The sequence below is a fragment of the Camelus bactrianus genome, chromosome 6 (genome assembly GCF_048773025.1).
Source record: "Camelus bactrianus isolate YW-2024 breed Bactrian camel chromosome 6, ASM4877302v1, whole genome shotgun sequence".
In the NCBI taxonomy this organism is placed as follows: Eukaryota; Metazoa; Chordata; class Mammalia; order Artiodactyla; family Camelidae; genus Camelus; species Camelus bactrianus.
Window position 1 is genome coordinate 72,613,924 of NC_133544.1, and position 25,551 is coordinate 72,639,474.

Genomic DNA, 25,551 nt, shown 5'->3' on the forward strand with positions numbered 1-25,551 from the left:
TTTGCTAAAAATTACTGAATTGTACATTTAAATGAGGTGAATTCCACCGTATATAAAATATCAGTCTTGGTAACACAGTTAGATAAAAAAGAACATTAAAAATACTTTAAATACTTTTTATAAAAGTATTTATAAAATACTTTTTAATAAAAGGCTTTTTATAGAAGACTTCAATAAGTTCTACTTTTCAAAATGAGACCCAACATGTACCCATTCCAGAAGATTTCAAAGAAACTTGGTTTTAAAAATAAAGCAAAATTAAATGTATTCTTAGAGAATACACATAATTCATCTCGATATACATACATATAAATTCAAGTATATAATATGCTGCTTGGCTCCCTCATAAGGTTTTATTACAAAATAACTGATCTCATGCTCTATTTATTTTGGCTGACAATGAAAATGGTCCTAATTAAGGGGGTATGAAGGTGTGCCTCCAGTGAAATACTAGGTGATTAAAAAGAACTATTTTCAAAAATAATTTCTCAAGTAACTGGGCTATACAATAACATGATGTCAAAACCAATCTGTCCAGGAAAGAACATAGTTACTTCTGTGGTCTTAACAATGCTCAATACGTGCCCCCTTGTGACACCAATAACACATCAATCCTCTAGTCTGATTTTCCCAGAATTACCTCTGTAGCACATCACCACTGGCAGCTGAAACAGCAACCATGAAATACCACTCTCTTACTTCCACAAGGCTAAAAGAAGGAAGTGCTACAAGCATAAAGTTCTTGACATATCTCCATGAGAAGAAGTCCTATGATGAGAGCTGAAGAGTCAAGGAATATATTTGAAGTGTTTCGTTAGATTTTTATTGTAGTAAAATATATATAACATAAAATTTACCATTTTAATCATTTTTAAGTGTACAGTTCAGTAAGTACATTCACATGTACTTACATACCCAGACTACTGCTTCTTAATCTGGCTTCCCATCTCCAGGTTCTCACTCTAATCCATCTTCACAGCTACTGCCAGATCAGTATTCCCAAAACATCACTCTAATTATGTTGCTATCCCTCAAAAGCTTTCCAAAATTCAATGAAGTCTAAATTCCTCAACTTGAAATTCAAAGACCTTTATCATCTGGCTTCAAGTTACTTTTCCAATTTAATCTTTTACTATTTCTCTATACTATATACAAATTAAGAATATCCTTAAAAATGTCTCTTAATTTCCTGTCAGATCCATCCCAATCTTCAAGTGAAGAGCTCCTTAAAATCCATCTAACTACAGGCTCACTGCCATTTCAAAGAATGGAAGAACTATTAATATATGCTGCCAAAGCAATTCACCACTGATTGTCCTGGTCCATATCCTGAACTCTGGCTCCTTAATCCTGGTTATCCCGCAACTGGACTGTGATCATCCTTCAGTTCCCCTGATTAGCGTCTGTTATCAGTGGTAAAGTGTTTGCTTTCAAATCATGCTCACATATATTAGACTTCCCTATCTGTGTCAGTATGTGATCCTGGACTGACTGCTTTGTACTCTCTAATTACTGCTATGCCTTATGGATGCAGTCTTGCCCTTACCCCATGAATAATATCTCTATAAGAAAAGTCTTACCAAGTGGATATTAAATCCTTCAAAGACAAAATGAAATACCCTGTTCAAGGAAACAGGTTTAGATTATTATTAGCTAAGACTATTCTCTTCTCTGAACCTCTAAATGGTTATTTACAGAAAGCACGGCACTTATACAATCTTATGGTCTACTTACGTATACATGCACACCTTAGCTTCCTTACTAAACTATAAACTATTTGGGCAAAGAGTCCCTATTTTATGAATCTATTCAGTTCTGATATTTACAAATGACCTTATTAATCTGCTTTTTAAAGCATAGTCCTAAGTGTTAAGGCCACGAAACTCAATTTCTAACATTACTTTCTATACAAAGACAATCTGCAATCAATGACCATAGGCCTCTATTCCTATCCTGGATACATGATTTGGGGACAAAAGTATAAATAAGACAAATCAAAAGAACAAAATCGGGTAACAAACTTAAGCAGAATGAGTTCAATCATTCATTATCCATCCTTGCTGAACAAGGACAGGAGAATGCATAACTGAGTATCTTTCAGGGAATCCTCCATAAATAAAATTTGTCTCTCAAGCAAGCTTAGATAAATTTGTAGAAGTGACAGATCAAAGTGTTACTTCTAGACAAGAATCTGAAGGACACTTCCATCAATTGCCAATTCTTAGCTGAGGATAGGATTTCCATCTTCCCCCAAATGAAAAGCCTGAAAAAGGTATCTACTAGGAGGGAAAGACACCTTATCTCTGGATGGAGATGAGCTAAGAGGCACTGTTCAAATAGCAGCCTAGTGTAACAGTTTTTAGTTTGATTTGGTTCCTAAAAAAGTTTTTTAAGGGAAGGGAGTGAGTTTTAATCATTTTTCCTAAAAGCAACAGTAAGAACATTTTATATAATGATCACCTCATAAAATACTATAATTACAATTATGACCATTAAGTATTTGTCCTAAGACCTACATAATTAGCCTTCCCATACTTAACTCTATTTTTACTTCTGATTTCTCTTTATAAATGCTGCCCCAAAATGGTTTCATACCAATCATTTAGGAAACCACTTCACAAAGTTTGCTTCTCTGAGGCCTAGCTCACGATGTTAGCAAGTGTCCATTAATAGTAAAAATACTTAAGCATTTAAGTCAGACTTAAGATACTTTGGTCTTCAATATGCTAATATGCTCTGAGTCTGTCTCCAAGAGGAATTCCAAACTTATTTGACCATTCTTTGACAAAATACCCATCGAAATACCTCAGAGAAGACCAGATTGAGAATCACTGATTTAGTCAGACATCTTTTAATTGCATCTGCCTTTAAGCAGTAAATACTAAATTTGCCAATACTAGTTCAGAAAAGGCTGAATAAAGGTACGGGTCTTTTGAGAACACCTATAGCTTTAAAGTATTTAAATGACTAAAGACAGCCTGCAGCACATTATGGGCTGTAGTCTCATAAAAGACAAAAACATTGAGGGAATAAAATAACTAGATTTCCACCTCTGCTCCCTTATACAATCAGACAATCTGTAGCCCAAACCTATTATGACTGAATGTGATCTACAGAATCAGAGCCACAGGTTATTTATAATTTGCAGGGCTATGGCACAAATAACAGAATCAGGCCAAATAAACAAACTCCATAATATTTTAAAAGATGGAAATAAGAACAAAAAAGAAGTGAGATGCTATCTACACATGAATATTAGCATAACATTTCATTCACTCAACCACTCAATTGCTGAACTCTAAGTGTAATGTACAAAAAGGTATTTCCTTCACAGAATTTAGTTTAATAGAGAATATAAGGCTCAAACATAAATAACCACTAAAAAGCACACATGGAAAGTCACTTAAGAGATGTATAGATAAAGTGCCATGGGAGATTAGGAAAAAATTATTACTTATGAGTGTTAGACCATGTTAAAAGGTTACATGAGGAATTAGTTACAAGTATCTGTATCTCTGAATGAGAAAATAGCAGGTTAGGATTTGGATCCTTTTTTATGCATGTATGATCAAGTGAACAGAAAATGAAAAGTCTGATGCATATGATCATCTAAATTTTAGTGCTTCCAATTCCCTACAAAGAAATCCCAGGCCAAACAGCTCTACTGGTGAATTTTACCAAACATTTAAAGTAGAATTAATATCAATCCTTCACAAATCCTTCCAAATAATAGAAGGGGAAAGAACACTTACCACCTCATTCTATGAGATCAACATTAGCATGATTTCAAAACCAGGCAAAGACATCACAAGAAAACTACAATCAGTCCTTCGTATTCACAGATGCAGATCCCACAGATATGGAGGGCTAACTATATAGTTTTATATAAGGGACTTGAGCTTCCACAAATTTTGGTATCTGCAAGGGGTCCTAGAACCAATCCCCCACGGATACTGAGGGATAACTATATAGACTAATATCCCTTTCAATGCAGACACAAAAAATCCTAGACAAAATACAGCTGACCCTTGAACAACATGGGGGCTTGGGGCACTGACCTTCCTTGCAGTAGAAAATCCATATACAACTTTACAGTCAGCCCTCCGTATGCACAGTTCTGTATTCCTGAATTGAATCAACAATAGCTGGTGCAGTATTTATTGAAAAAACAAACCACGCATAAGTGGACCCATGCAGTTCAAGGGTCAATTGTATTAACAACTGAATCCAGCAACACATGAAAAGAATTATACGCCATTACTAAGTATGTAATTTATCCTAGGAATGCAAGGTTGGTGTATTATCAGCAAATCAATGAATGTACTATGCCACATCAACAGAACAAAGCATAAAATCTACTTGATTATCTCAACAGAAACAGAAAAATAATTCAACAAAATCCAATACCACTTCAAAATAAAAACACTCGACGAACTAGGAATATAAGGGAACTCCCTCAACCTGATAAATGACACCTAAAAAAGCTCACAGCTAACATTATTACCTAATAGCAAAAGACAGGATGCTATTCCCCTTAAGATCAGGAACAAGACGTGGTTGTCTGTTTTCACGATCTCTACTCAAAATTGTACTGAAAGTTCTAGCCAGGGCAATTAAAAAAAGGAAGGAAGGGAGGGACGGAGGGAAGGCATCCAGATTGGAGAGAAAGAAGTAAAACTATCTCTATTTGTAGATGACATGATCTTGTATACAGATAGATAGTCCTAACGAATGCATTAAAAATGACTAGAACTAATAAACAAGCTCAGTAACCTTGCAGGATACAAGACTAATAAACAAAAATCTATTATATTTCTACACACTAGCAAGGAAAAATCTAAAAAATGAAATTAAGAAAATAATTCCAGGGAGAGGGTATAACTCAGTAGTAGAGTATGTACATGGCATGCACTGGGTCCTAGGTTCGATCCCTAGAGCCTCCATTAAAAATAAAATGAATAAATAAACCTAATTACCTCCCCATCTCAAAAGTAAAAACAAAAATAAAAATAAAATAATTCCATTTACAATAGCATCAAAAAGAACAAAATACTTAACTAAAGAACTGAAAGAATTATATACTAAAAACAAGGCATTGTTGAAAAAAATTAAATAACTAAATAAAAAGACATCCCATGGTTAATGGGTCAAATGATTTAACATTTTTAACATGGCATTACAGATTAAATGTAATTTCTATCAAAATCTAAGCTGCCTTTTTTTTTTTTGCAGAAATAGACAAGCTGATTCTAAAATTCATATGGAAATGCAAGGGACCTAGATGAGCCAAAGCAATCCTGAAACTGAAGAACAAAGTTGGAGAACTCATACTTCCAATTTCAAAACTTACTAGATAGCTGCATAAGTTATTAAAATATGCGGTACTGACATAAGACTAGACATACAGATCAATGGAACAATTGAGAGGCCAGAAATAAAGCCTCACATTTAGAGTCAATTAATTTCCAACAAGGGTATCAAGATAATTCAATGGGGAAAAAACAGCCTTTTCAACAAATAGTGCTGTGACAACTAGACAGTCACATGCAAAAGAGTGAAGCTGGAACTCTTCCTTACACTATACACAAAAATTAAAAGAGATCACAGACCTAAATTTAAGAGTTAAAACCTTAAAACTCTTAGAAGAAAACGTAAGGGTAAATCTTCATGACTTTGGATGAGGTAACGATTTCTCATACAATATACCAACAGCAAAAGCAACAAAAGGAAAAATAGATAAACTGGACTTAATCAAAATTATCTTTAGTGCTGTAAATGATACTATCAAGAAATTGCAAATCACATATCTGATAAGGAACTGATAAAAGCTCTTGAAATACAATAACAAAAAGACAAGTAACAATTTAAAAATGGGCAAAAGATGTAAATAGGTAATTCTCTCAAGGGGAAATATCAACGGCTAAGAAGCACATGAAAACACACTTTATCATTAGCCTTAAGGGGAATACAAATCAAAACCACAAGAAAACCCACTAAGATTATAATAATAAAAAAGACAGATAATAACAAGTGTTGACTAGAATGTACAAAAAATGGAACCCTCATACACTGCTGGTGGGAAATGTAAAACAGTGCAGCCATTCTGGAAGTCTGGTAGTTTCTCAAAAGGTTAAACATAGAGTTACCATATGACTCAGTAATTCCACTTCTAGATATACCCAAGAGAAGTGAAAATACATGTCCAGAAAACAAATTAGACATGAATCTTCATAGCAAAATATTCACAATAGCCAAAAGGTAGAAACAATGCAAATGTCCATGAACCAATGAGTGGTTAAATAAAACGTGGTATATCCATACAATGAAATATTATTTGCAACAGAAAGGGGTAGGATACTAACAGGTGGTGTAACATAGATGAACCTTGGAAACATTATGCCAAGTATACAAGCTAGTCAACAAAGGCCTCATACTGTATGATTACAATTATATGAGATATCCAGAAAAGGCAACTCCATAGAAACAAAAAATAGATCAGTGGTTGTGTGGGACAGTGGGCTGCAACAGGGGTAGATGGGGCACAGGGGGCAGAGTGACTGCTATTAAGCAGGGATTTTTTTCTGGGCTAACAAAAATGTTCTAAACTGACATTGAGGTGATTATTACAACTCTGTGAATATATTTAAAACCAACGAATATACTAAAATTATATATACTTTAAAATGGGGAACTTTATACATTGGGAATTTATATCTCAATAAAACATGTTAAAATGTATCATTTCTACACAGAAAAAAACAAATACAGTTAAAAAGTAAAGGATAAATTGTGAAAAATATTTGCAACACTTTACACATTTAAATCTCATACAGCAGATTCTTAAAAATTTCTAACAGTAGTATAATACTTCTAGTACACAGAACCCACCCAATAATTTTCTGTTTAAAGAGACTGTTACTATTATTATCCCACTTAACAGATAAGGAACCAAAGGCCTATACATGTTAAGTAACTTGCCGAAGGTCATACCACTTAATAAGGAATGTGGATTTGAATCCAGATAATCTGACTTCTGAGTCCTCACCTTCAACCATTATAAGACTAGATACTCGTATAAAAAGAATCATACTACATGTATACTTTTGTGTCTGTTTTTTTTTTTTTTCAGTATGTCTGAGATTCATCCACATTGGTGCCTATAGTTCTCTCCTTTTGTTGCTGAATCAGATTCCATTTCAAGAATAAATACAACCATAATTTGTTTATCTATTCACCTATTGTTGTTTATTTACATTTTCATTTCTCTTTGGGTAAGTTCCTGGGAATAGAACTGCTAGGTTATAGGTAGGTGTATGTTTACCTTTATAAGAAATCATCAAACAATTTTTCAAAATGATTCTACCATTTTACACTCCCACCAACAATGAATAAGAGTTCTAGTTGTTTCCCATCTTTGTCAACACTTGGTGTTATAATGCTATCTCACTGTGGTTTTAATTTGTACATCCCTGATAAAATAAACATCCTTTACTGATAACATAAGCATGATGAAGACTGATGAAGTTGAGCACCTTTTCATATGCTTAATGGTCATTTGTATAAATTCCTTTGTGAAAGATGTGTTAAAGTTTTTTTTACCACATCTGAAAAATACTCATCTTTGTATTATGGAGTTATAGAAATTCTTGATATATTACAGATACAATTCTTTTGTCAAATATATGCATTACTATTACATCCTTCATGTATATTTCCCCCTTATTTATCTACAGATTTCTTAACCAAACCTCAGAAGTGTTTTTTAAGAAAATGACAAGCTCAGTCTAAAACTTACATGGAAATACAAAGAACCCAGAATAGGCCAAACAAGTTTGGAAAAGACAACCAAAGCTGGTGTTTACACTATCTGATTTCAAGACTTACTAAAAGTTACAGTAATCAAAATGATACTGCACTGGCATGATGGACAAACCAACAGTACAAAACTGAGTCCAGAAAGAGACTCACACTTAACATGGTCACACTGTTTTTGACAAAGGCATTAAAACAATCCAAGAGGGAAAGGAAAGTTTTTCCAACAAATGGTGCTGGAACAACTTGAGATCCATACAAGGGAGGGGGAAAGAGAGGGATTGACCTTCAAACCCCTACACCTCATAACATACACAGAAATGAAGTGAGAGGTGAGTCACAGACTTATATGAAAAGCTAAAATGATAAAGCTTCTAAAAGAAGCACCTAGGAACATATCCTTGTGATCTTCGAATAGGTAAACATTTATTAAACAGGATACAGGAAACACTACCATAAAAGAAAATACTGATAAACTGACTTCATCAAAATTAAAGTCTACATTAAAAAACTGTTAATCATTTTTTTGCTTGGTTTCACTCTTTATCAGTTTGCAAAGGTATTAAAAAATCAGTCTGTAGAAAACATTATTGCAAATTACATGCAATTAGGGTTAGTGGCCCCCTTTGCATCTCCACACCAAATAAAGGTGCAAATTCCCTCTAACACACATGCTATAACCTTACCAGGATTCTCATGGAAGTCTGATGGCTTCCAACGGCACCCAGAATTACTCCACTTTCCCTTCTGCACCTCAAATCAGGATTCAATCTCTAGCCATGGCCCTTAAAGTACTTTTTGTGTTCCTCCAGTACCAGGTAACATAAATACTAAAAGCTCCCATAACATATGCTGTGCTTAACCAGCATCCGTTAGTGACAAAATAAGCAAGAGTATCTTCTCTAGCTCTCCAATACTTCACAGGCAATAACAGCATACTTAAATGGGCAAACTAAATAATCCCCTTTTCTCTTAGTTCTCTTATTTGGACCTATCATTGTGATTGTTCTTTGCCCTAGGTCTTTCTGCATTACCTTATTGTCTGTTTTGCAATAAGTAAGGAATCATATGCAATACCAGAAGTAGTTCGAAGACTCAGTACGAGAATACTTCCCTTTGGTTCACAACGTGGATCCTTGTACTAATGCACAAAGTACAACAAAAACTGCTTTCCTTTAGTTTCCTTGTAAAAAAAATCACAAGTAATTAAAATGGATTAAATTAGCAAAATGTCAAAACAACAGAGGGGGAAATAATTCAAGTTCCAAAAGAAAATACCTAATTCTGTACAGTATAAATATTGACAAGAAACTTAATGAAATTCTCATTTAAATCAATACTTTTCTAACCAATAAAACTTACTTGTATCATTCCATTTAGCTGAAATAGAGGTTACCAGTGACTTCTTTCATTGCTAAATCTAAACTATTAAAATATCTTTTAGCAATTATGCAAAAAATCACGAGGGAAAAAAGTTTTTCATGATTGTTTAAAGAAAGAGTTAAGAATAATTAGATCTATAGGCATTCGTTTCCTGTCTACCATAATTATATAATTTTAACAACAACAAAAAACGCTCAATGGCTCAGTAGAAAAACATTTCTGCATTCACTGAAATGTTTCACATAATCTTAACCATAAAAAAAGCTTTCAAAGGCAGCCTCAGTTCAAAGTAAAACCTCTAGTTATGGTGTGAGGAAAGGAGAGGAGAGGACAAGGGACCCAACACTGGTAAGAGCACACTAGTATGAGGGGCTTTTCTGTCCTCGGTGCTTTAATAATACTAGGTCATTTAATCCTCACAGTAATTTAAACTGTATTCTCATTTTAGTTAAGTCAAATAACCTGCCCAAGTTAGAATTAGAACTCATATGCATTATCAGTGACTCAAAAGTCGTAATTCTTCACCATCAGACTCTATTATGATATGTCAACAAAAAGACTAGGGTGACCCTACCTCCTACTTGGTTTGCCCAAGACAGTTCAAGTTTATGCCTGTTGTCAGAAACAAAATTACTAAGTCTCTCTCTCCTCACTTTCAAAATCTCCTCCATTTTCAAAAACTGAAAAAAAAAAATTTGGTCACCCTACTCGTGGCTAATAAGTAAATAAATCATTAAGCACTCTTTAAGTATTCTAGCTGAACCTAAACTTTCCATTCAGTTCACTAAGAAGTTACTACGGTACCAAGCAATGAACTAAAATTAAATAGGAGGAGGAAAAGACTTTGCCCTCAAAAGCAGAGGCTGACAGAGCCCCTCTACATGGAAGCCATTGAGAAACCACCTGCTCAAACAAAGGGATTACCATAAGAACACAGGAACAATTCAATAAGACCAGAGTTTTCCCAAAGCACAAAGTTTCATAGATGAAAATAACACCTGCATTTTAAGTGGAATGAAGAACTCCTAGCTAAAAAATGACGACCCTTTCAGAAATTTCTAAAACGGCAAAGAGAAGATACTTTGGCCACCTCATAGGTATATTGTGAGAAAGAAGAAAGCACTTACCCACATTTTCCCTTCCCTACTTTTCTTTTTTAATGAAATTGAAATATCATACCCAAATGAAATGTTTCCAAGACAACAACAACAACAAAAAAATCAATTACAACAAATTTGCTTTCTTCTAGGAAAGAACCATTTCAACTTCCTAGAAGAGTATCTTCACCAAGGCAGGGAAATCATCTTATCAAAATAATAAAAGCAATAGGTTACAAGCACAACTGCCTCCAGGGAGTTCTGTATTATCGGGGGACACAGCATTTGGGCAAACAAGTATAACCCTCATTAATAAGAAATCAAAAAGTCCAAAAGGGAATAAATGTTTTCTGAGGTAGACACTTTCACCTTTCATTTTTTTTTTAAAATTTGTTTTTAAGTTAGGCTATATTAGAAGTGTCTAGCATATTTCATAAGTCTTCTAGTGAAAAGCACCCAATCTGAATTAATAACAATTTATCAAATTAAAAATTTGAAAATCCCTCTTAAAGAAGAATCAGTAACTTCAGCAATTTTCACAGCTAAATCCATGAAAACACCTTTTTCAGGAAATGAGATAGCTGAGGAAAAAAATGCTCATGTAAAAGAGAAATTAAAGGACTGAATTCACAGACCAAAAATCTTGAGCAACTCAATTCATTCCACAGCAAAGGGAAGTTAACATTAGCTTACTTGATAGTTATTTGTGAAAAACAGGGTTTCACACAAAGAGCTGGGGAATTTTAGTTATCAGTTCCTTATAGTTAACTGTTTATTATTACAAAAGTGATGGTGAGAGATTATTACTGAGACTAAAATGTAAGAGACAACCATAAACAATCAATATTACAAAAACCACTTTTCTATTTAGTTTTCCTACACTAAAAGTCAGTTTTCATATTGGGAGTGAACACACTAAGCAGTGTGGGTGGTAACAGAGCAGTTGTGTAGAACTGTGTTCTCCAAAGGAAACCTGAGAAATCAAAGTTCAAAGAATTCATCCTAAGGACAAATGATCTGTAAATAAGTATGAGTTGAATTGTATGCGAAATGGATCTTGCTTTTCAATTGTTAGATATTTTAGTCACTTAGCTGTGTGATTTTATTAACACCAAATATAATTACTCTCATTCTCTTCATCATAACCTATACAGTTAATTTGAACAAGGCAGGTATGTTTACATACAACTAGGTATCAATAAACACTTTCCCCTCTATTCGAGAAGGCTGGGGATGGTGGGAGGGGGGACCTCCATCAAAGAATTCCAAGTGGGAATCCAAATTTTTAATTTTGTTGTATAAAATGCTACTGTAATAAGGAGGCTATAAACACATATTCTATTGAGAGCTATGTGCCAAACATTTAATTTACATATGAACTTTATATATATTTCACTTATCTAATCCTTTTATGACATAAATACTATTACCTCTATTTTACAGACAAAGAAAGTGAGCTTAAGGTTCCCCACCAAGGTCACCCAGCCAGAAGTGTCAGAGCCAGGACTGGAATCCAAGAGGTCTGACTCCAAATTCCCACGTAATTAACTACTCCAGTATTATCCAAAAGACCTCCAGCAAGCCAGAGGCTCCTAGGGCATAAAGTGATACTACTGGAGTATTTGAAGCAGTATATTCATTTATTCAATCATTTATTTAGACCAATACAGATTCATAAATATTGATTTTATATTATGGGTTATAATCCAATGTTACTTTATTTTGCTGCTCAAATTGTTCCAGTTTTGGCCACTGGAAGCTTTTTCAGTTGGCCCCTGTGCTCCTTTGATGGTGGTGGTTGTTGGATCACTACTTTACTTTCTGACACTACAAGATTCTACAGGCTCATATTGCGTATTTCCTGCCCCAGTCCTAGAATCAGCCATTACTCCAAAGAACTCTAGTTCCTTTTATAGGATAATGGTGTTAGAAACCAAGATCTGGGTACTAGGTGTGCTCCTGGGTTTCCTTTAACCTTTTCAGATGAGAGAGCATAGAAATACACCTGTGTGTCTATAAACCCATGTTTGTACCTCTATAAATATTTCAATATGCAACCATCTGTAGCTGTATTAAGCTAAACATGGGTTTGCACTGAGTCTCCAACTCTAATCCATCACAAGGATCATTCAAGCCTCCTCCCCTTGCTTATCTGTAAACTTCCACTCTAACAGTGAGAAGCCTGTCTCCTGCTATACACTTATTTTGTTATTCAGTTGCAGTATGTATGTATGTATGTATGTATGTATGTATGTATGTATGTGTGTGTGTGTGTCTGTCTGTCTGTCTATCTCAGTATCAGAATTAACTGGTAATCCCATAGAACACAATTTTATCAGTTAGACTACAGTGCTTATGTGCAGTTCTTTGTCCTAGACTCCACTTATTTCCAAGGTTACTTAGCACTCCCCACCTCCCCATTTTAGTAAGGTTGTCTCATACATTTGTAATATAATTAGATTCTCCTATCACAATCGGCATTCCTTCCTGGGATCCCTCAACCTCCTAAATGATTTTCATTTAATTTGCACACATGAAAGTTTACTCTTTGTCCTTTAAGGCCCTATAAGTTTGGCAAATGCATAATGTCATGCATCCACCATTACTTTATCTATTCTACAGAACAGTTTTATCAACTGAATTAAATGGTATTACAATCCTCTATGGAAGCAGCACAGTTGGGTACAAAGAAGCTGAAGTCAAGAGCTCTTGACAAGTCTTGACACACTTTAGGACTAACAGTTATCCTCTGTGTCCCAACAGCCTCATTATAAAATGAGGGGGTTTTACTAGATAATATATAGCATGTATTAAACGCTTACTATGTGTTGGGGATGGTGCTAAGCACTACACGTGGGTTATCTCATTTATTTCTAACAATTCTCTCTATAAAGTATTACATATTATCCCTATTTAAAAGATGGAATTAAAGAATTAATAGTATTAACTAGCACAAGATCACCAAGCCAGGGACTTGTAGAGCCAAGACTCTAGAGCAGGAGTTGGCACAGTAATGGCCTGCATGTCAAATTCAGCTCAATGCCCATTTTTGTAAATCCTGACAGCTAAGAATGGTTTTTGCATTTTGAAATAATTTGGAAAAAGAATCATATTTACACACATGAAAATTATATGAAATTAAAATTTCAGTTCCCATAAACCAAGTTTTATTAGAACACAGCCCCACACATTCATTTACATATTGACTATGGCTGCTTTCACACTACAATGGCAGAGTTGAGTAGCTGCAACAGAGAAGGCATGACCAGCAAAGCCTAAGATTTATTATTTGATCCTTTATAGAAAAACTTTCTCAAGCCCTGCTCTAGAGTCTGGCCTACTCCTATCTTCTAAGAATGATTCTAAAAAAGGCAAACTATTACTAACATTAGAATGACATCCTGGACAGAAATATTTTAAGGCTTGAACTAAAAAAGTTTAATGCTGTAGAACATCACCCCTTTTGAGTTATAATCTTAAACAGAAAGATATTTCTATCTCCTGGTATTCTCAACATAAACACAAAGGTTAACGCATTATAATGATTTTCTTTACTCATGTATTTTTACCTGCCTTATCTAAAAAAGATTTGAGATATTTTCTACTCATAATAAAAAGGTTCTGGTTTCACTACTTTACAAACTAAAACTCCAGATTAAATTGTCAAAACAAAAGGGTACTTGTAATTACAGCTAACACTTGTTGAGAGCACTATGTGCCAGGTACCATTCTAAGCATTTCTAGGCATTCATTTATTTCTCACAATTATCCTCTATGAAGCAGGTACTACTATTATCCTAATTTAACAGATGAAGAAACTGAGGCTTAAAGTTTTCCAAGGTGGTGAGGGTATGGCTCAGTGGTATAGTGCATGCCTAGCATGCATAAGGTCCTGGGTTCAATCCCTAGTACTTCCACTAAAAAATAAATAAAAAAGTAAATAAACCTAATTACCTCCCCCCACCAAAAAAAATAAAAAAGTTTTCCAGAGGCCACACAGTTAATGAGAGAGCGAGCTAAATTTCAAACCCAGGTCATCTGGCTCTAGGATCTAGAAGAGGTTTGGCTATACTACAAGGCCACTGCATTATAATGCTTCTGTTAACAAGGCAAATCAGGGTCTTTAAACAAATGAAAAGAATGTCTCAATATAATTTAAAAAACAAAAACTAAGTACTAGTAATTCATATCAGCACCTCAAAAGAAACAGGTCATACTCCTTTAGGGCACTTAGAGTTTGCATTACTGTGTTTCTCTTTGCAGAGCAGAGCCCTGCTGTACTCTCCATACACACACACACACACACACACACACACACACAACTGGATTAATTCACTTGTACACCCTAGAGTCTACCATGGTCCCTTGAGTGTGGCAGATGCTTAACAAATCATCACTGGAAGGATCAAAGAGCATTCACTAGGTGTTCAATAAATATTTATTGAATGAATAAATGAACAGAATAAGGAGTTTCATAAACCATTAGGTTCCAGTATCATTAAATGGTTTGTTGACCTGAAATGAAATGGGGCTGAATCACAAAAGTTTCTGGCTTTGCAACCTTTAAATTGAGTCTGGTCTGTTCTTGAGCTTCAACCACTTTCTGTGTTAGTAAGTTTTATAAACAAACCACTCATTACACATCTGTCAAATAACAGTTATCTTTCAAGATTGTTCTAAATTTCCAGATCATTCTTCAAATTTTTCCTAATTTAATACAATTCAATCACGGTCCATCTCAGACTTCATCACTCCATTGTGGAGTCAAATTTCTTTATCTTCATATGAAAGCCTCACCATTGCCTTCATCATTTATACGGTCATTTCCTGGAAACTTCTGTTACTTAATTTGTTCTTCCTTGAGGTGCAATAATTCAATAGCCCAAGAGTGGATATATTGTGGTTTCCTACCAAGATAATACAGTCCATTCCTGAATTTTATTTTTCATACCTCTCTCAGGAATGACTAGCATTTTGACGGCCTTCCTGGTAACTTTCAGGCAACAATCATAGGGATAAAATGAGCACTTGGCCTAGCATTTTTTACCATACTGATGTTCACTACCATTTTTCTGTTCATGCACAGGATACGAAAGATTTACCCACAGTTTATCCTATTTAGCTACTAACTTCTTGCCCAGAAAAGCTAGTGGTCACACGCAAGCCCAGAGGCGGCTTATTTGTTCTTTTACAAGAAATATGAATAATTTTAGTACCATTATGAAAAGGTGAACTCTATACATGAATACCCTGAGAAAACCCTATATGCCATTCACGTTTTTCCTTCAAATTGTATAACAAAGGAAAGTTTCCCCTCTTCCAAATCAAAACTAAATGTCATAGCCTTTGGTATGTTCTTCAAAGATGAAAATAAACTAACATTTATAAATATGCTGTCTTATAGTTAATATGTCATTTAATCCCGGAAGTGAAAATTAATTATATCCATTTTAAAGATAAGGAGAACTGAAAATCAAAAAAGTTCAGTAACTTACCCAGTGGTAAGTTGGACTCAAACACAAGACTTTTCAAATCCAAAACCAATGTCTTTCCATTACACTACCTTTAGTTAAATTATCATTTGCTCTTCTAGTAGTAAGTCATGTACATGTTCATATGAACATGAATTCAATAATTCATGTCAACTTGAGTCAATAATCCTACTTCTTTCTATGGAAACTAGTGGTGTGCTGCATACAAAATAACATGTCCAGGACTCTGTAGGGCAAAGGCATTTAAACTAGGGTCCAAAAACCTGGATGAAAAAAAAATTTTACATCCTTGTTTTAACTAATCTATAAATGAAATTACCATTTCCTTCAATTCTGAATGTAGGTATCACATCACAGCAGTATTAGCAGGAGTATCACTAGTTGTTATTTAATAATAAAAAGCAAATTTCTTACATCATAAATTTTTTTTTAATGTGAACTATATTTTATACATTTAAAAAGTCATTCTGAGAAGAGGTTCACAGGTTTCTTTAGGCTACAAAGAGGTTCAGGGCACATAAAAAAAAGTAAGAACACTGCTCTAGAGACCATCACAAAGACTATCTATCAAGCCTTGGTAGTGAAGGTTTACGAAGATGTATCAGAGTTTACTCACTGCCCTCTAGTCTGTTAAAAATATGGACACCATTTAGTCCCAGTGATTTTTTTTTCCTATCTAATTTGCCAACTACATTTGCTAGTACTGATCTCCTACTTCTGACCTAATACATGGAAATCTCTCTTACGTACTTATTAAACCCAGGCATTAAACTTCTTTGTGACCAACTTTTCAACCCTAAGCAAATCTACTGTATTATTGTATCTACTGAATCCATTGCTTCTATAACTGAATTTCTGACTTAATGTACAGCCATGGTCTAAATGCTTGTGTCCACTCCCCCAGCTTGTATGTTGAATTCCTAACCTCCAAGGTGATGGTATTAGGTTCAACCAGAGCCCTCATGATTAGGATCACTGCCCATGAAAGGTTTTAGTAAGTATTAGGGACTGTGCTCTTCTCATCTTCTGCATGTTACAGCCTAGCGTATCAAAATCCTTATTCTTAGGATGTCACTTTAAAACTTGTCATTACTTCACTTATTTTCCTACATAAACTCAGTTTCCTATTTAACTCTATCCCATTCTGTCCATTCTAAATTCACTGCATCCCAGCATTTGTATTTTGTGTGAACTTATATGTTGACATGTTATATCTCAACGCCAGTTTTAATCTTGTGGGCAGAAAAGACGTCTATTATTCCTTCCCTAGCCCTATGTCTACACAAGTAACAGCAGTCAAAAGCCGTTAAGATACTTTCCCTTGGTAGTACTATGATAATTTTGATTAAGTGATATTATAACACCATAGTTTATGGTCTGTTCCTGAGACTGAATCACATTTCCACCTTGATGTATTCATGTTTTTATTAGTCATGAAACTCTCTAATCATATCTGTGCTCTTTACAGTTAGTTACTTCCTATTAAAAACACAGAGTTTTAAAAACTGATTTTAAAAAATGATTCAGATTCTTCTAAAACAAAATGTAGAGGAAAAGAACACAGTAAACTAAATAATGAAATTTAATCCTTAAAAACACAAATTCCTTTTAGAACCTACTAGGTAATCAACTTTTATCATATATTATAACCTCAAGTTGATGTTTCATAGGAAGAGCTTGAGAATTTCAAGCATAAAACACAACTGGAATTGGAACATTACTTAGCAATAAAAAGGAACGAAGTCCCAATATATGCTACAACATGGATGAACCTTGTTCACTGAAAGACAGCCACAAAAGGACACATGTTGCATGATTGTTTATAATATACAAAATATCCAGAGTAGGCAAATCTACAAAGACAGAAAAGAGGTTAGTGATTCCTAGGGTTGGGGGAAGGGGAATGGGGAATAACTCCTAAGGGGGCTTCTTTTAGGGATGATCAATTAGATAGTGGTGATAGCTATACAACTCGATTAGCATACCAAAAATTATGGGACTGCACTCTTTAAAAGGCTGACATTTTTGATATCTGAATTGTATCTCCATAAGTGTGTTATTTCAAAAATAAATAACAAAAAGCTGCCACTAACAAACCACAATGAAAATTTCCTTGGTAAAGGAAACCATGAAAGTCACTGATTGAAAAATAAGCTGGTTACCTGTGATATTAGCAAGGTCAACCTCCTCACTTCTTCTCCCATTCCTACCAACAAGTACACGAACATACAACTAGACAGTGTATGAATCAAAGAATTCGGGCACAGTTGGCTGTTAACTAAAATAGTGAGCGCCTTCTTAGAATCTCTCACTCCTAAACTGTAGGGGGCTTCCACCCTCGCTGATTACGGAAGTAGTAGTTTCCATCAGCACTCGCAAGAAGGAATGTCAAAATAGGATGACACTTGCCTAGACGCCCTACAAAGCCTAAAAGGCTATCAGAGGTGACACCTACACACTCCTAAGTCTGTACACGTGTTGGGCTGCCCCCACCCAACACCAACAAGCAGCATGTACCATTCACCCAGATCCCAACTTGCTCCCCACAAACTGACACACGCTCAAGCCCTTAGAACTCATTTGTTTAAAAGGACAGATACGGCCCTCTCCAGGTTCCCACTAAAGCCCAACCAGCCCTCGCCCTGCCCCACCCCACCCTCAAACCCACACACGTGTTAGCCCTACACCGCCCAACCGGGTCCCACGTGCACCTGGTCTAACACACTCCCCACGTGTGGGCGCCCCACGGGCTTCCTCGGCTGGCTGAGGTCACCGCGTGACCCCGGGTCTCCAGAGGTAGGAGAGGGAAAGGACGAGGCCCAGGTCCCTGAGGTCCCAACCCTACGGGGAGTGTCCACACCCATCCTCCCTACTAACCCCAACAAATCAAGGGCCGGGGGCGACGGCCCCTTTAAGACACGGCCCAGTCCTCGCCCGCAGAGAGGGGCGCAACGGGGCCTACACTACACCCCCTCCGTTCGCCCGCCCACGTCTAGTCGCCTCACCTCGGGCCGCCGGGCCCCGCCGCCGCGGTGGCGGCGGAGGGGGGGGCGGGGTGCGGGCGGGGTCCGGAGGGGGGGGTCGCCCCGCCGACGGTGGAGCCGCGGTTCGCTCTCTGAGGCCGTGGGACGGTGACTGCGTTGGGCGTGGACGCTCCTAGCTCGCTCCCTCGGCGGCTCCTGGGACCCCAAGATGGCGGCGGCGCTGAGGCGGCTGCGGGCGCTGGGCCGGCGGCGGCGGCGGCCACTTTCACTCACTGAGAGGAGCGGAGCAGGGACACGGGGAGCCATGGCGGGGGGGAGGAGAGGCGCCATAGCCAGGCCAGAACAATCGAGCCGCTACTCAGCGGGCTTACCCCCGCCCCGCCCACGCTCACTGCTCGTCGCCAGCCCGTGGCCGTCCACAGTGCCGCTGCGGTCGGCCTCGTGCAGCTCTCACCCCCGCCGCTGCCGGCTGACGCCCCGCGCGGACTGGGGTTCAGGGGGAGACCCAGATCTATGCCATCTGAGTGCAGATTGGTCGGGGCTGGGACTGGCGAAGATTGCCGAAAGGCTGCGGGGAGGAGGAGGAGGATGTCATCGCTAGAGTGAGCAAGCAGATCTCGCGGGAGCAAATGTCGCGAGACTTCGGTAGGTCTGCAACCGCCGAAGAAAGGTTACTTTTCCCGGAAGTAACGTCAATCGAAACGGCCTGGAATCCTGGGAATATATGTTCCCGCAGGCAGGCGGTGGGAGGGTGCTTGTGATTCTCTTGATAGGTGCTACTAAACACTTGAGGGGAAGGGTTGCCTCGGATATGATATTTTATCCAGTTTTCGGCCCCTTTGGGCTGGGTCGTGCATCGTCGGAAAAGTGCCTTCTCTGTAGAACCGCCCTTACCCAGTAGTCTGGGGCTCCCCTTTAGGCTAAGGCATAGTTAGGCAAGGTGCCTGAGTGAAGGCTTTAAGATTCAAGCACTTGGGAACACATAGACCCGTCATCAGAAATGTCTGCCTGTTCTCACACTGATCGAGTGAGTCTCTGAAAACAGAATTGATTTGTCTATGCCAACTCCATTGTTTGAGCCCTCTAAACACGTTTACTAACGTTAATGCAACTCAATTACAAAGACCTGTGATGAGTCTTAGCCGGCGTACAGCCTAACTGCGAATAAGGATTAGAAGAATTTAACGAAAGTTAACTATTCTATTTCAGTTCCGTCACGTCTCATGTTTTAATTCATTTAAATCTGGCATTAGCATTTTTTAAGGTCACTAAGTAAGCCTTCTTGTGCCATATTCCCTAGGTATAAGTTAATTTTGCTTAAATGCAAAAGTACAGTATTTAACCTTTATGGAGGAAGGAAGGAAGGAAGGAAAGGAGACATAAAACAAATACCTGCTCATTTGGGGGGATGGGGAGGATAAGCCAGAAATTAAAGTAAATGGTGTCCTAGGTGAGAATTGTGGGAAGAAGGGGAGAATGGGAACAAGGCAGCAGGATTGACAAGGGAGTGGCAAATATTTTTGTGTAGGACTGACTCTTCGATCCATGTGTTTCACATACCCAAAAACAAACACCTAAAACCAACTAGGGTAATATCTGAGTAACAACGAGCTGACTGTTTGGAACATAGATCAAAAGGAATAAAGGGGAAAAAATCAATAAGCTAGGGAGGGACCAAGTTGTAGAGTCCTTTAGAGTTCAGATGTAGGTTGTCTGTTGTATTCATTTTCTACTGCTGTGCTAACAAAATGCCACAAATGTAGAGGCTTAAAGCAACACAAACTTATTATCTTACAGTTCTGTAGGTCAGAAGTCTGACATGGGTCTCAAACTGGGCTAAAATCAAGGTGTTGACAGGGCTGCCTTATTTCTGGAGGCTGTAGGGAAGAATTTGTTTCCTTTTTCAGCTTCCAGAGGTTACTTGCATTCCTTGGCTCCTGGCTCCCTTCCTCCATCTCAAGGCGGGCAATGGCTGGTTGGGCTGGCTAGGTACTGCTCAAGTCATCTGACCAACTCTTACCCTTTAAAGAATCCGCTCAGGTTATCTAGGATAATCTCCCTATTTCAAAAGCAACTGATTAGCAACCTTTAGCCCACCTAAAACCTAAATTTCCTTTTGTCTGTAACATAATATATTCACAGGTTCTGTAATCATCCCTGTGGGGAGGGTATTATTCTGCCCCTCAGATCTGTCCTAGAACTTTTGATGTACAACTCTTTACATCTTTCACCCATAACTCTCACTTTAAACTCCAGTTTTTTCCAATCTCTAATACAGTCTTGCATTCTTGATTAAAAGTCTTTATACATTCTTTGCCTCAGAGATTTAATATACCATGTAAAATTTAATCCACAATTTCTTTGTAATTTGGATTTAAGTTAAGATTAAATGTTTTCCAGACATATCTCAATTTTATTTTACAGTTGTAATATTGTAATATTTTCTGCTTTCTATCCAAATAGAGGAGTCTCTTTGGCTTTCTTTAAAAACTGTTCACATTCATTCAAAATGCAATATTTAATTTTATTAGGGTATTGTTTAAAATACAAAGAAAACAGTATTATTTAATGATCATTTTGGAGTGGAGAAAACTTGTGCAGTCAATTTAGGATATATATTTTATTTCCAATAATAAAAGCAATAAATGAAAACAAAACCTGCAGGGGGTCAGGGGAAGCGGTTTGAAAGAGACCCAAGACTGAATATAAACACTAAAGAATGAACTTAACTGTATTATAAATGAGTAACATAGCGACTCTGCAGAGGGTGGAGAAGAACTCACCAAGTAACTGAGGGAAACAGTATCCTGACTGGATACCTAACTATAAGACCAACTGAACTGTACATAAATTCTGTGATCCACAAAGTGAGTGTTTCAGATATATTGTAGATTGTGAGCTGGGTTTCTTTTTGTTAGAGAAAAAAGTTATTGAGTAAGGAAGAGGCGAAAGCTAAAATGAAGCCTGTGGTGTTGGATTGGAATCTGAGATATCAGTATAAACTCATGGCTTTTAATATATGTACAATAGGTACAGAAATATAGATTGGTGTGTTTATGTGAATTATACATATACATATATTTCCTACTTATATCTGCTGAGAGTATCTAAAAGCAACAAGGATACCTAGTACCCAGATCTTGATTTCTAAACACCATTTCCAAATAAAAAGAACAAGGAGAGCCTTGGAGAAATAATCGTTTCCTGGGCTGAAGCAGGGAAAATACAAGATAAGCTTGAAATATATTGTGGTGCCAGGAAACAGTGCTCAAAAAAGGATGTCACAACAACACAGGAGCCAACCTGAAAGAGCTTCTAATGGTCAAACCAACAAAATAAATGACAATATTGCATTATGATCCATAGACCCATAGATAGTTATTTTTAATATTCATGCATCCATACTGCTATAAATAATTGGTTATTTAAATGGATGGGACAGAAGGGACAACTCTTTCTTAGAGTAGAATTCCAGTTAATAAATAGAGAAGGAAAGAAGGATAACAAAAATCACCATTAGGCAAACATCACGGTAATAACTTTTGTAGACAAGATCCACTGGTGGATGCTAAACTAGTGGGTGAAAATTTGAAGAGAAACAGAATTTACATAGATTCAAAGTGTCTCACCCAAGATACATTTTAGCACAAAGGGGAAGATAGTAACTTAATAATGGTGAAACTCAACAAATCAAGATTAATTTACATCATGAACTCCTTGATATTTTGCATTGAGAAGGACACTATGGCAGGGGAAGGGTATAGCTCAGTGGTAGAGTGCATGCCTAGCTTGCACAAGGTCATGGGTTCAGTCTGTAGTACCTCCATAAATAAATAAACCTAATTGTCTCCCCTCTCCAAAACAAAAATAAAGTTAAAAAAAAAAGACACTATCATTTCTGTGGTATTCTGTGGTATTGTCAAAAATGTATAACCTCATTCCAATCATGAAAAAAAATTAGACAATCTGAAATTGGGGGACTTTCCAAAAAACAATTGATCAATATTCTTCAAAACTGTCAAGGTTGTTAAAGACAAGGAAAGACCCGGGGACTCTTACAGACTGCTAGAGACTAGAGAGAAATAACAAGTAAATGTAATGTGGAGTCCTGGAAAGGATCCTGGAAAAGAAAACTGGTGACATTTGTATGAGGTCTTTAATTTAGCTCATAATATTGTACCAACGTTAATTCCCTTGTTTTAGTAATTGTACTACGATTGTGTGAGATGTTGACATTGGGGAAGCTGGGTGAAGAAAATACAGAAAAAAATTTTGCACCTTCTCTGTAGGTCTATACTTAGTTCAAAATGAAAGGTAAAAAATTTTTTCATTCCACTTAACTTTTCAACTGTATTAATCTACATTCTTGAAACACTGTCATCCGCTGACTTTATAATCACAATTGTCCCCTAGTTTTCTTCTTCACTTCGGACACTATTTTTCACAACCATAGCAAATAGTCCACTGATTCATAGATTCTGGTCTTGACAAAATTAGGGATATGCCGGAACTTACCTGAGAGTACAAAACTATTTTAAGACACAATCTTCTCAAAGCCCTTACCTAACTTGAAATCACAGGAGACATAGGGGGACTTCACTTGTGAGAAGCTGGAAGTATAACTCAAGCTTTTCTCAGATAAAAACAAAGATGGCAGCAATCTGAGCAATAATAACCATGAAACTGCCCCCACCAACCACCAACTCCATCCAGAGAAGGAATAGTTGCCACCATCCTAACTGCTCTCTGAGATTCCAGGGAAAACAGAGAGGTGACAAGCAAGTGCATTCTGCCTGGGGTCTGCAGCATACACACTTTAAGTATTAAAGCAAGGGCCAGAAACTGGTAGTCTTTGGCCATAACTGGCCTCCAGGTGTGTGTTTTGTTTTGTTCAAGTTTTTATCCTGAAAACTAGAATATCTAGGAACACTGATCCAATAGCTGAATGAAAGTGAACTGTAGCTTCTCCCTCTAGGCACAGTATATGCTCTCCTCTTCACCAGAGTGCTCATAACTATTAAACCCATTCCACTGACACTGTTTCCACAGCTGCCCTACTTTTGCAGATATTTGAGTTTGCAGTGCCTACAATAAAAGATTTGTATTTGAGTTTGTCACTCTCGCTGAGATGGTTTTGTTCTAATCAGTATGGGTTAGTAAATGCCGTTTTGAAAGCACATAAACATCATAATTGTTACCATTTTGTCAGCTCCTTGAATGTGCTGGACATTGCTCTAGGAGCGATACATATTTAGCCTTCATAAAAGCCCTTTATTTCCATTTTATGAAGAGGGAACTGAAGCTTAACGTGATTCCGTAATAATTAATTTGTTCAAGCTCACACAGATAGTAAGTGATGAGCAGAGACTCAAAACCCAGGTGTTCAGATGCCAAGTGCTGTATTCTTACACTATACCAAATGTTTGCTTTTATCACTTACATTTGCTTTACTGACTTGGTTGGCTGTCTGTAACCTTTGATGTTATCACCTCTGTATTTTATTTTTTTAATTTTATTTTTTGGGAATTAGGTAATTAGATTTATTTCTTCACTTATTTTATTGGAGGTATTGGGGATTGAACCCCAACCTCGTGCATGATAGGCACACACCACACCCCTGAGCTATACCCTCCCCCTTCTTTATTTTAAAATTATGAAATAGAGGGGAGGGTGTGGCTGAAGTAGTAGAGCTGCTTGCTTAGCATGCTCAGGGTCCTGAGTTCAATCCCCAGTACCTCCTCTAAAAATAAATAAATAAGCAAGCCAATAAAATAAATAAATAAATAAATAAATAAATAAATAAATAAATAAATAAATAAATAAATAAAATTATGAAATACATACCACACACAAAGAAAAATATAGAAAAAATATGACATTTGGTCCCCACCACCAGATTTATCAATCCTTAATTTTTTTATATTTGTTTTTATTAATAAAACATTACAAATAAAATTGATGCCATCCATCTAGCCTTTTTTGATTCCATTTCCCCTCTTTCCCACTCCCAGGGTAACTATTATCCTGAATTTGTTATTAACAATAGCCATCCATATTTTATATATATATATATAATATATCTCTCCATAAAAATTATCCTATAAATTTATATACATATATAGCTTCACTTGCTCTTTTCAGTTAACATTATGTTTTTGAGGTTTATGCATGTTAATATAGAGAGCTTTATTTTTTTATTATTATTTTTAAATTTAGGGGGCTTCAGTTTCACAAAATCAGATTAATCATAATCTTTGGCTCACAACATATCAGAGGTCTGTCAGTGGCTCCTTTTTATTAGTTTATTTTTAATATTATAATAAGCACTTGGAAACTTACTGTCTAGGTCCTTGACAATAAGTTGTGTCTAACCATATCACATCCCCAATTCCACCCTGTGCCTCTGACATAACCATCATACTGAATTCCATTTTCATTATTCTCTTACTTTTTATTGGATCTATGTACATTTATTAAAAGTATACTTGTTAATTCTAGATGTTTTAAACATATATATGTAAATAGTAATATCATAGTCTCAAAATATCTCTATACAGATACTTATTACAAAAGGTAGAATAGTAAGTTTATAGTTACTATAAATAGTAATTTTATAGATGGTTATACCATCTTAACCAAGTGATCAAAGCTATTGTCTCTAGTAAGATTCAGGAACTGTTCCAGATTAAAGACTAAAGACTAAAGAGATAGGATAACTGAATGCAATGTGTGAGCCAAGATTATGTGGGGGAGTGGCATTATATAAAGTATATTACTGAGGTG

General features: G+C 36.5%; 1 protein-coding gene across 2 annotated transcripts in view; it reads right to left on the reverse strand.

The window, feature by feature from the left end:
* The window catches only part of INO80 (INO80 complex ATPase subunit), a 112,688-nt gene extending 93,505 nt beyond the window's left edge, over positions 1-19,183 (reverse strand). For both annotated transcript variants that reach the window (XM_074365917.1, XM_074365915.1), the window contains exon 1: positions 18,790-19,183. The gene's annotated coding sequence lies outside the window, so the exon portion shown is untranslated. The remainder of the gene's footprint in view (positions 1-18,789) is intronic.
* Between the last annotated feature and the right edge of the window lie 6,368 nt (positions 19,184-25,551).